This window comes from Camellia sinensis, chromosome 14 (assembly GCF_055761805.1).
Source record: "Camellia sinensis isolate YWXY chromosome 14, ASM5576180v1, whole genome shotgun sequence".
NCBI lineage: Eukaryota > Viridiplantae > Streptophyta > Magnoliopsida > Ericales > Theaceae > Camellia > Camellia sinensis.
The window spans coordinates 145,343,256-145,355,755 of NC_138974.1; positions in this window are offsets into that span (position 1 = coordinate 145,343,256).

Here is a 12,500-nt window from a genome sequence, read left to right on the forward strand (position 1 = left end):
GCGTCGCCCAACATGCCATGCCACGGCCACGGCCCGCATGCCATGCCACGGCCTCGGCCCGCATGCCATGCCACGGCCTCGGCCCGCATGCCTTGCTACGGCGTTGCCCAACATGCCATGCCACGGCCTCGGCCCGCATGCCTTGCCACCGCGTTGCCCAGCATGCCATGCCACCGCGTTGCCCGGCGTGCCATGCCTTAGCCTTGGCCAACATGTCGAGGCACGGCCTCGGCCCGCATGCCTTGCTACGGCGTCGCCCAACATGCCATGCCACGGCCTCGGCCCGCATGCCATGCCAAGGCCTCGGCCCGCATGCCATGCCACGGCCTCGGCCCGCATGACATGCCACGGCCTCGGCCCGCATGCCATGCCACGGCCTCGGCCCGCATGCCTTGCCACGGCGTTGCCCAACATGCCATGCCACGGCCTCGGCCCGCATGCCATGCCATGCCACGGCCCGCATGTCTTGCCACGGCGATGCCAAACATGCCATGCCACGGCGTCGCCCAACATGCCATGCCACGGCCACGGCCCGCATGCCATGCCACGGCCTCGGCCCGCATGCCATGCCACGGCCTCGGCCCGCATGCCTTGCTACGGCGTTGCCCAACATGCCATGCCACGGCCTCGGCCCGCATGCCTTGCCACCGCGTTGCCCAGCATGCCATGCCACCGCGTTGCCCGGCGTGCCATGCCTTAGCCTTGGCCAACATGTCGAGCCACGGCCTCGGCCCGCATGCCATGCCTTGCCACGGCCCGCATGTCTTGCCACGGCGTTGCCAAACATACCATGACACGGCCTCGGCCCGCAAGCCATGCCACGGCCACGGCCCGCATGACATGCCACGGCCTCGGCCCGCATGCCTTGCTACGGCGTCGCCCAACATGCCATGCCACGGCCTCGGCCCGCATGCCATGCCACGGCGTCGCCCAACATGCCATGCCACGGCCACGGCCCGCATGCCATGCCACGGCCTCGGCCCGCATGCCATGCCACGGCCTCGGCCCGCATGCCTTGCTACGGCATTGCCCAACATGCCATGCCACGGCCTAGGCCCGCATGCCTTGCCACCGCGTTGCCCGGCATGCCATGCCACCGCGTTGCCCGGCGTGCCATGCCTTAGCCTTGGCCAACATGTCGAGGCACGGCCTCGGCCCGCATGCCTTGCTACGGCGTCGCCCAACATGCCATGCCACGGCCTCGGCCCGCATGCCATGCCACGGCCTCGGCCCGCATGACATGCCACGGCCACGGCCCGCATGCCATGCCACGGCCTCGGCCCGCATGCCATGCCACGGCGTCGCCCAACATGCCATGCCACGGCCACGGCCCGCATGCCATGGCACGGCCTCGGCCCGCATGCCATGCCACGGCCTCGGCCCGCATGCCTTGCTACGGCGTTGCCCAACATGCCATGCCACGGCCTAGGCCCGCATGCCTTGCCACCGCGTTGCCCAGCATGCCATGCCACCGCGTTGCCCGGCGTGCCATGCCTTAGCCTTGGCCAACATGTCGAGCCAAGGCCTCGGCCCGCATGCCATGCCACGGCCTCGGCCCGCATGACATGCCACGGCCTCGGCCCGCATGCCCGCATGCCATGCCACGGCCTCGGCCCGCATGCCTTGCCACGGCGTTGCCCACCATGCCATGCCACGGCCTCGGCCCGCATGCCTTGCCACCGCGTTGCCCAGCATGCCATGCCACCGCGTTGCCCGGCGTGCCATGCCTTAGCCTTGGCCAACATGTCAAGCCACGGCCTCGGCCCGCATGCCATGCCTTGCCACGGCCCGCATGTCTTGCCACGGCGTTGCCAAACATGCCATGACACGGCCTCGGCCCGCATGCCATGCCACGGCCACGGCCCGCATGACATGCCACGGCCTCGGCCCGCATGCCTTGCCACGGCGTCGCCCAACATGCCATGCCACGGCCTCGGCCCGCATGCCATGCCACGGCCTCGCCCAACATGCCATGCCACGGCCACGGCCCGCATGCCATGCCACGGCCTCGGCCCGCATGCCATGCCACGGCCTCGGCCCGCATGCCTTGCTACGGCGTTGCCCAACATGCCATGCCACGGCCTAGGCCCGCATGCCTTGCCACCGCGTTGCCCAGCATGCCATGCCACCGCGTTGCCCGGCGTGCCATGCCTTAGCCTTGGCCAACATGTCGAGCCAAGGCCTCGGCCCGCATGCCATGCCACGGCCTCGGCCCGCATGCCATGCCACGGCCTCGGCCCGCATGCCCGCATGCCATGCCACGGCCTCGGCCCGCATGCCTTGCCACGGCGTGGCCCACCATGCCATGCCGCGGCCTCGGCCCGCATGCCTTGCTGCCGCGTTGCCCAGCATGCCATGCCACCGCGTTGCCCGGCGTGCCATGCCTTAGCCTTGGCCAACATGTCGAGCCACGGCCTCGGCCCGCATGCCATGCCTTGCCACGGCCCGCATGTCTTGCCACGGCGTTGCCAAACATGCCATGACACGGCCTCGGCCCGCATGCCATGCCACGGCCACGGCCCGCATGACATGCCACGGCCTCGGCCCGCATGCCTTGCCACGGCGTCGCCCAACATGCCATGCTACGGCCTCGGCCCGCATGCCATGCCACGGCGTCGCCCAACATGCCATGCCACGGCCACGGCCCGCATGCCATGCCACGGCCTCGGCCCGCATGCCATGCCACGGCCTCGGCCCGCATGCCTTGCTACGGCGTTGCCCAACATGCCATGCCACGGCCTAGGCCCGCATGCCTTGCCACCGCGTTGCCCAGCATGCCATGCCACCGCGTTGCCCGGCGTGCCATGCCTTAGCCTTGGCCAACATGTCGAGCCAAGGCCTCGGCCCGCATGCCATGCCACGGCCTCGGCCCGCATGCCCGCATGCCATGCCACGGCCTCGGCCCGCATGCCTTGCCACGGCGTTGCCCACCATGCCATGCCACGGCCTCGGCCCGCATGCCTTGCCACCGCGTTGCCCAGCATGCCATGCCACCGCGTTGCCCGGCGTGCCATGCCTTTGCCTTGGCCAACATGTCGAGCCACGGCCTCGGCCCGCATGCCTTGCTACGGTGTGGCCCAACATGCCATGCCACGGCCTCGGCCCGCATGCCATGCCAAGGCCTCGGCCCGCATGCCATGCCACGGCCTCGGCCCGCATGACATGCCACGGCCTCGGCCCGCACGCCATGCCACGGCCACGGCCCGCATGACATGCCACGGCCTCGGCCCGCATGCCATGCCACGGCCTCGGCCCGCATGACATGCCACGGCCTCGGCCCGCACGCCATGCCACGGCCACGGCCCGCATGCCATGCCACGGCCTCGGCCCGCATGCCTTGCTACGGCGTCGCCCAACATGCCATGCCACGGCCTCGGCCCGCATGCCATGCCATGCCACGGCCCGCATGTCTTGCCACGGCGTTGCCAAACATGCCATGCCACGGCCTCGGCCCGCATGCCATGCCACGGCGTCGCCCAACATGCCATGCCACGGCCTCGGCCCGCATGCCATGCCACGGCCTCGGCCCGCATGCCTTGCTACGGCGTCGCCCAACATCCCATGCCACGGCCCCGGCCCGCATGCCTTGCCACCGCGTTGCCGAGCATGCCATGCCACCGCGTTGCCCGGCGTGCCATGCCTTAGCCTGGGCCAACATGTCGAGCCACGGCCTCGGCCCGCATGCCTTGCTACGGCGTCGCCCAACATGCCATGCCACGGCCTCGGCCCGCATGCCATGCCACGGCCTCGGCCCGCATGACATGCCACGGCCTCGGCCCGCATGCCTTGCCACGGCGTTGCCCAACATGCCATGCCACGGCCTCGGCCCGCATGCCATGCCATGCCACGGCCCGCATGTCTTGCCACGGTGTTGCCAAACATGCCATGCCACGGCCTCGGCCCGCATGACATGCCACAGCCTCGGACCGCATGCCTTGCTACGGCGTCGCCCAACATGCCATGCCGCGGCCTCGGCCCGCATGCCTTGCTACGACGTTGCCCAAGGTGCCATGCCACGGCCTCGGCCCGCATGCCATGCCATGCCACGGCCCGCATGTCTTGCCACGGCGTTGCCAAACATGCCATGCCACGGCCTCGGCCCGCATGCCTTGCGACGGCGTCGCCCAACATGCCATGCCACGGCCTCGGCCCGCATGCCGTGCCACGGCCTCGGCCCGCATGCCTTGCTACGACGTTGCCCAACATGCCATGCCACGGCCCCGGCCCGCATGCCTTGCTACGACGTTGCCCAACATGACATGGCACGGCCTCGGCCCGCATGCCTTGCTACGGCGTCGCCCAACATGCCATGCCACGGCCTCGGCCCGCAGGCCTTGCGACGGCGTCGCCCAACATGCCATGGCACGGCCTCGGCCCGCATGCCATGCCACGGCCTCGGCCCGCATGCCATGCCAAGGCCTCGGCCCGCATGCCTTGCCGCGGCGTTGCCCAGCATGCCACGCCACCGCGTTGCCCAGCGGGCCATGCCATGGCCTTGGCCAACATGCCTTGCCACGGCCTCGGCCCGCATGCCATGCCACAGCGTTGCCCCGCATGCCAAGGACGGAATGCCATGCCACGGCCTCGGCCCGCATGCCATGCGATGCCACGGCCTCGGCTCGCATGCCATGCCACGGGCTCGGCCGGCGTGCCATGCCACGGCCTCTGCCCGGAAGCCATGCCACGGGCTCGGCCCGCATGCCTTGCCAAGTCGTTGCCCAACATGCCATGCCACGGCCTCGGCCCGCATGGCTTGCGACTGCCTTGGCCAGCGTGCCTTGCCACGGCGTGCCATGCCTTAGCCTTGGCCAACATGCCATGCCACTGCCTTGGCCAGCATGTCGTGCCACCGCTACGGCCAGCATGCCGTGCCGGTCCGTTGCCCAGCATGCCACGGCCGTGGCGGCATGGCGAGCCACGGCCTCGGCCAGCATGCCTTGCCACGGCCTCGGCCAGCATGCCATGGCACTGTCTTGGTCAGCATGCCATGCCATGGCACCGCCTTGTCCAGCACGCCGTGCCGCGGCGTTGGCCAGCATGCCTTGGCCGGCATGCCATGCCAATGCCTTGGGCCAACATGGCGTGCCACGGGCTGGGCCATGCCGGTCCGTTGCCCGGCATGCCACGGCCGTGGCGGCATGGCAAGCCACGGCCTCGGCCAGCATGCCATGCCACGGCCTCGCCTAGCATGCCATGGCACGGTCTTGGTCAGCATGCCATGCCATGGCACCGCTTTGTGCAGCGTTGGCCAGCATGCCTTGGCCGGCATGCCATGCCAATGCCTTGGGCCAACATGGCGTGCCACGGGCTGGGCGAGCATGGCATGCCACGGGCTGGGCGAGCATGCCACGCCGCGGCCTTGGCTAGCAGAGCAAGGCATGCCACAGCCTCGGCGAGCATGCCATGCCATGGCCAAGGCCAAGGCCAAGGCAGTGGGCAAGGCCAAGTCCCTGTGCAAGGCATGGCCAAGGCCAAGGCCGCGGGCAAAGGCCAAGGCCAAGGCAGTGGGCAAGGCCAAGTCCTTGTGCAAGGCATAGCCAAGGCCAAGGCCAAGGCCGCGGGCAAAGGCCAAGGCCAACGCCAAGGCAGTGGGCAAGGCCAAGTCCCTGTGCAAGGCATGGCCAAGGCCAAGGCCAAGGCCGCGGGCAAAGGCCAAGGCCAAGGCCATGGCATGCCACCGCCTTGATCGATCTTTTTGAACATGATTCTTTTATAATCTTACCCAAACCGTGCAACACAATTAAAAATGCACTACAATCAATTCTAAATGTCATTCCCTATTTTTTTGCAATTTTTCTTGAGCTTTTCGAATTTTTAAAGCCCTTATTTGGCAAAAAAAATCAAAATAAAAAAAAAATGAAAAAAATAATTTAATAATTTCTATAATTACTAGTGAATCATCCTTTAATTATTGGAATTTTTCCATAATTTTTTGACCATTTTTATTAATTTTTATTATTTTTTAAGTATTAAAATCGAAATAAATTAAAATAAAATATTTTCGGTAAAAAAATATTTTTTTTAATTTTTTTTATGGTGTATTAAATTATTTCCTACAACTTTCATGTTGAAAGTTTTGGCAAAAAACCATTACTTTTTAAAAAAAACCCCATTATGACTCCTCGAACATGCTTGATGTTTCCTCCTGCCAGATTGAAAAGGGCTTAACAGCCTATTATAAGGGGGGGGCACCTCCCTTGCCCAGGGCCAGGCAGTGTCAGGTACGCCCCATGTTGGGCGCGGCCTGGGCTGCGGCCTTGGGTTATATGCACTGCGGCTCGACCGCGGCCTGGGCTGCGGCCTTGGGCGGCTCGGCCGCGGCCTTGGGCGGCCTGGACCGCGGCCTTGCGCGGCCTGGGCGCGGCCTTGGGCGGCCTGGGCGCGGCCTTGGGCGGCTCGGGCGCGGCCTTGGGCGGCCTTGGGCGGCCTGGGCGCGGCCTTGGGCGGCTCGGGCGCGGCCTTGGGCGGCCTGGCATGCGCGCGGCATGGGCAGCACGGCATGGCATGCGCACGGCCTGGGCAGCCTGGCATGCAGCCGGCCTGGCATGCCCGCGGCCTGGGCAGCACGGCATGGCATGCGCACGGCCTGGGCGGCCTGGCATGCAGCCGGCCTGGGCAGCACGGCATGGCATGCGCACGGCCTGGGCGGCCTGGCATGCAGCCGGCCTGGGCAGCACGGCATGGCATGCGCACGGCCTGGGCGGCCTGGCATGCAGCCGGCCTGGCATGCCCGCGGCGTGGGCAGCACGGCATGGCATGCGCACGGCCTGGGCGGCCTGGCATGCAGCCGGCCGTGGCAGCACGGCATGGCATGCGCACGGCCTGGGCGGCCTGGCATGCAGCCGGCCAGGGCAGCCTGGCCTGGCATGCCCGCGGCGTGGGCAGCGTGGCCTGTGCAAATACCGCGCGCGTGGTCTTTTGACCACGGTGCGCGTGTTGCGCGCATGGTCGCGCACGCATGTCTAGTGATAAGAACAGCAGCCCCAAGGCCATGGCCAGCAGCATGGCATGCCACGGCCAAGCCAGCCCAGCCAAAGCCAGCAGCATGCCATGCCAAGGCCAAGGCCAGCAGCATGCCATGCCACGGCCAAGGCAGCCCAGCCAAAGCCAGCAGCTTGCCATGCCAAGGCCAAGGCCAGCAGCATGCCATGTCACGGCCAAGGCAGGCCAGCCAAAGCCAGCAGCATGCCATGCCATGGCCAAGGCCAGCAGCATGCCATGCCACGGCCAAGGCAGCCCAGCCAAAGCCAGCAGCATGCCATGCCAAGGCCAAGGCCAGCAGCATGCCATGGCACGGCCAAGGCAGGCCAGCCAAAGCCAGCAGCATGCCATGCCAAGGCCAAGGCCAGCCGCATGCCATGCCACGGCCAAGGCAGGCCAGCCAAAGCCAGCAGCATGCCATGCCAAGGCCAAGGCCAGCAGCATGCCATGCCACGGCCAAGGCAGCCCAGCCAAAGCCAGCAGCATGCCATGCCAAGGCCAAGGCCAGCAGCATGCCATGGCACGGCCAAGGCAGCCCAGCCAAAGCCAGCAGCATGCCATGCCAAGGCCAAGGCCAGCCGCATGCCATGCCACGGCCAAGGCAGGCCAGCCAAAGCCAGCAGCATGCCATGCCAAGGCCAAGGCCAGCAGCATGCCATGCCACGGCCAAGGCAGGCCAGCCAAAGCCAGCAGCATGCCATGCCAAGGCCAAGGCCAGCAGCATGCCATGCCACGGCCAAGGCAGCCCAGCCAAAGCCCGCAGCATGCCATGCCAAGGCCAAGGCCAGCAGCATGCGATGCCACGGCCAAGGCAGCCCAGCCAATGCCAGCAGCAAGCCATGCCAAGGCCAAGGCCAGCAGCATGCCATGCCACGGCCAAGGCAGGCCAGCCAAAGCCAGCAGCATGCCATGCCAAGGCCTAGGCCAGCAGCATGCCATGCCACGGCCAAGGCAGCCCAGCCCAAGCCAGCAGCATGCCATGCCATGGCCAAGGCCAGCAGCATGCCATGCCACGGCCAAGGCAGGCCAGCCAAAGCCAGCAGCATGCCATGCCAATACCAAGGCCAGCAGCATGCCATGCCACGGCCAAGGCAGCCCAGCCAAAGCCAGCAGCATGCCATGCCAAGGCCAAGGCCAGCAGCTTGCCATGCCACGGCCAAGGCAGGCCAGCCAAAGCCAGCAGCATGCCATGCCAAGGCCAAGGCCAGCAGCATGCCATGCCAAGGCCAAGGCAGGCCAGCCAAAGCCAGCAGCATGCCATGCCAAGGCCAAGGCCAGCAGCATGCCATGCCACGGCCAAGGCAATCCAGCCAAAACCAGCAGCATGCCATGCCAAGGCCAAGGCCAGCAGCATGCGATGCCACGGCCAAGGCAGCCCAGCCAATGCCAGCAGCAAGCCATGCCAAGGCCAAGGCCAGCAGCATGCCATGCCACGGCCAAGGCAGCCCAGCCAAAGCCAGCAGCATGCCATGCCAAGGCCAAGGCCCGCAGCATGCCATGCCACGGCCAAGGCAGCGCAGCCAATGCCAGCAGCAAGCCATGCCAAGGCCAAGGCCAGCAGCATGCCATGCCACGGCCAAGGCAGGCCAGCCAAAGCCAGCAGCATGCCATGCCAAGGCCTAGGCCAGCCGCATGCCATGCCATGGCCAAGGCAACCCAGCCCAAGCCAGCAGCATGCCATGCCATGGCCAAGGCCAGCAGCATGCCATGCCACGGCCAAGGCAGCCCAGCCAAAGCCAGCAGCATGCCATGCCAAGGCCAAGGCCAGCAGCATGCCATGGCACGGCCAAGGCAGGCCAGCCAAAGCCAGCAGCATGCCATGCCAAGGCCCAGGCCAGCAGCATGCCATGCCACGGCCAAGGCAGCCCAGCCAATGCAAGCAGCATGCCATGCCAAGGCCAAGGCCAGCAGCATGCCATGCCACGGCCAAGGCAGCCCAGCAGCATCCCATGCCACGGCCAAGGCAGCCCAGCCCAAGCCAGCAGCATGCCATGCCATGGCCAAGGCCAGCAGCGTGCCATGCCACGGCCAAGGCAGCCCAGCCAAAGCCAGCAGCATGCCATGCCATGGCCAAGGCCAGCATCGTGCCATGCCACGGCCAAGGCAGCCCAGCCAAAGCCAGCAGCATGCCATGCCATGGCCAAGGCCAGCAGCGTGCCATGCCACGGCCAAGGCAGCCCAGCCAAAGCCAGCAGCATGCCATGCCAAGGCCAAGGCCAGCAGCATGCCATGCCACGGCCAAGGCAGCCCAGCCAAAGCCAGCAGCATGCCATGCCAAGGCCAAGGCCAGCAGCATGCCATGCCACGGCCAAGGCAGCCCAGCCAAAGCCAGCAGCATGCCATGCCAAGGCCAAGGCCAGCAGCATGCCATGCCACGGCCAAGGTAGCCCAGCCAAAGCCAGCAGCATGCCATGCCAAGGCCAAGGCCAGCAGCATGCCGTGCCAAGGCCAAGGCCAGCAGCATGCCATGCCACGGCCAAGGCCAGCAGCATGCCATGCCAAGGCCATGGCCAAGGCCAAGGCAGCCCATCCGAAGCCAGCAACATTCCATGCCAAGGCCAACGCAGCCCAGCCAAAGCCAGTGGCATGCCATGCCAAGGCCAAGGCCAGCCGCATGTCTTGCCACGGCCTTGTCCCGCAGCGTGGCGTGCCTTGGCCTTGGGCTAGAACATCGCATGCCACGCCCTTGGCAAGCAATCCTGTCCCTCGTGTAATTGCCATTTGGTTTGGCTTTGACTTACGTATATGTTGCCCTGCGAAATGCATGTCCCTCGGGTAATAGCCGTTTGGTTGCCTTTGACTTGCGAACACGTTGCTAGTGCTTTCCCCAGTGGAAGGTTGTTGGGAAAAGTATGTCCCTCGGAAGTTGCCTGTTGCGTTTGTTATTTGCATTCGAGCTATCCGATGCTTGCTCGGTTTCTCTAAGAGTTTTTGCACGTTCGTCGGGCTTTTTAATTATTTATTTACTCATAAAAATTATAATAAAATAAATAAAAAATAAAAAAAATAATTAAAAAAATTACTATAATTACTAGTGCCTCATCTTATAATTGTTGGAATTTTTGTAGAATTTTTTGAGTATTTTTAGTAATTTTTATTATTTTTTAAGTATTAAAATTGAATAAATTAAAATAAAATATTCCGGTGGCCAAATATTTTTTTATAATTTTTTTTATGCTGTATTAAATTATTTCATACAACTTTCATGTTGAAAGTTTTGGCAAAAAACCATTACTTTTTAAAAAAACCCCATTATGACTCCTCGAACATGCTTGGTGTTTCCTCCTGCCAGATTGAAAAGGGCTTAACAGGCTATTATAAGGGGGGGGCACCTCCCTTAAGGCTGGCCAGCATGGCCAGGCCACAGGCCACGCCTATGCCTAGGCGGGCGCTTGGCACATGCCATCGCTTGGCTTGTGGCATTGGCTTGTGGCATCGAAACTACATAGCCAAGCACGGGATGCGTCGAGTGGCGGCCCGCGGTGGTGGCGGTGGCACGTTGGCCTAGGCCAGCATGCCATGCCACAGCCTCGGTCAGCAACATGGCATGCCAAAGCCTTGGCCAGCAGCATGCCATGCCCTGGGCCTTGGCAAGCATGTCATGCCACGGCCTTGGCCAGCAGCATGCCATGCCACGGCCTTGGCCAGCAGCATGCCATGCCCCGGCCTTGGCCAGCATGTCATGCCACGGCCTTGGCCAGCAGCATGCCATGCCACAGCCTTGGCCAGCAGCATGCCATGCCCTGGCCTTGGCAAGCATGTCATGCCACGGCCTTGGCCAGCAGCATGGCATGCCAAAGCCTTGGCCAGCAGCATGCCATGCCCTGGCCTTGGCAAGCATGTCATGCCACGGCCTTGGCCAGCAGCATGCCATGCCACGGCCTTGGCCAGCAGCATGCCATGCCCCGGCCTTGGCCAGCATGTCATGCCACGGCCTTGGCCAGCAGCATGCCATGCCACAGCCTTGGCCAGCAACATGGCATGCCAAAGCCTTGGCCAGCAGCACGCCATGCCCCGGCCTTGGCAAGCTTGTCATGCCACGGCCATGGCCAGCAGCGTGCCATGCCCCGGCCTTGGCCAGCAGCGTGCCTTGCCACGACCTTGGCCAGCAGCTTGCCATGCCCCGGCCTTGGCCAGCATGTCATGCCACGGCCTTGGCCAGCAGCATGCCATGCCACGGCCTTGGCCAGCAACATGGCATGCCAAAGCCTTGGCCGGCAGCATGCCATGCCGCGGCCTTGGCCGGCAGCATGCCATGCCGCGGCCTTGGCCGGCAGAATGCCATGCCGCGGCCTTTGCCAGCAGCATGGCAAGCCCAAGCCTTGGTCAGCAGCAGCATGCCATGCCAACGCCTTGGCCAGCCGCATGCCTTGCCACGGCCTCGTCCAGCAGCATGGCATGCCACGCCACGGCCTCGGCCATCAGCATGCCTTGCCACGGCCTCGGCCATCAGCATGCCTTGCCACGGCCTCGTCCAGCAGCATGGCATGCCCCGGCCTTGGCCAGCAGCATGTCATGCCACGGCCTTGGCAAGCATGCCAAGCCACGGCCTTGGCAAGCATGCCTTGTCCCTCGGGTAATTGTACAAGTTGCCTTGCGAAATGCATGTCCCTCGGTTAAATTGCCATTTGGTTGGCTTTGGCGTGCGAACGAGTTGCCTGTGCTTTCCTTGTGGAAGCTTGTTGCGAGAAGTATGTCCCTCGAAAGTTGCCTGTTGCGTTTGTTATTCGCATTCGCGCTAACCGGTGCTTGCTCGGCCTCTCTAAATGTTTTCGCGCGTTCGTCGGGCTTCTTAGTCCTTCGGGGGGTGATTCGTTTTGGGGGGCTGGTGCACAGTGTACGTCGTGGCGCGTGAGTTGTGTTCGGTTTGTGCGAGTTGGAGGGATCCCTGCCTGTGCAGCGAACTCCACTGGTGCATTCCTCCATGTCCCTCGGGTGATGCCTTTAGGTTGTCTTCGACTCGCCTTCGGGTTTCCTGCGCTTCCCTAGTGGAAGGTGCCTTGCGAAAAGCCTGTCCCTCGGGTAATTGCCATTTGGTTGGCTTTGACGTTCGAACGAGTTGCCTGTGCTTTCCTAGTGGAAGCTTGTTGCGAAAAGTATGTCCCTCGGAAGTTTCCTGTTGCGCTTGTTATTTACGTTCGCGCTAACCGGTGCTTGCTCGGCCTCTCTAAATGTTTTCGCGCGTTCGTCGGGCTTCTTGGTCCTTCGGGGGGTGATTCGTTTTGGGGGGCTGGTGCATAGTGTACGTCGTGGCGCGTGAGTTGTGTTCGGTTTGTGCGAGTTGGACGCATCCCTGCCTGTGCAGCGAACTCCACTGGTGCATTCCTCCATGTCCCTCGGGTGATCGCCTTTAGGTTGTCTTGGACTCGCCTTCGGGTTGTCTGTGCTTCCCTAGTGGAAGGTGCCTTGCGAAAAGCATGTCCCTCGGGTAATTGCCATTTGGTTGGCTTTGACGTTCGAACGAGTTGCCTGTGCTTTCCTAGTGGAAGCTTGTTGCGAAAAGTATGTCCCTCGAAAGT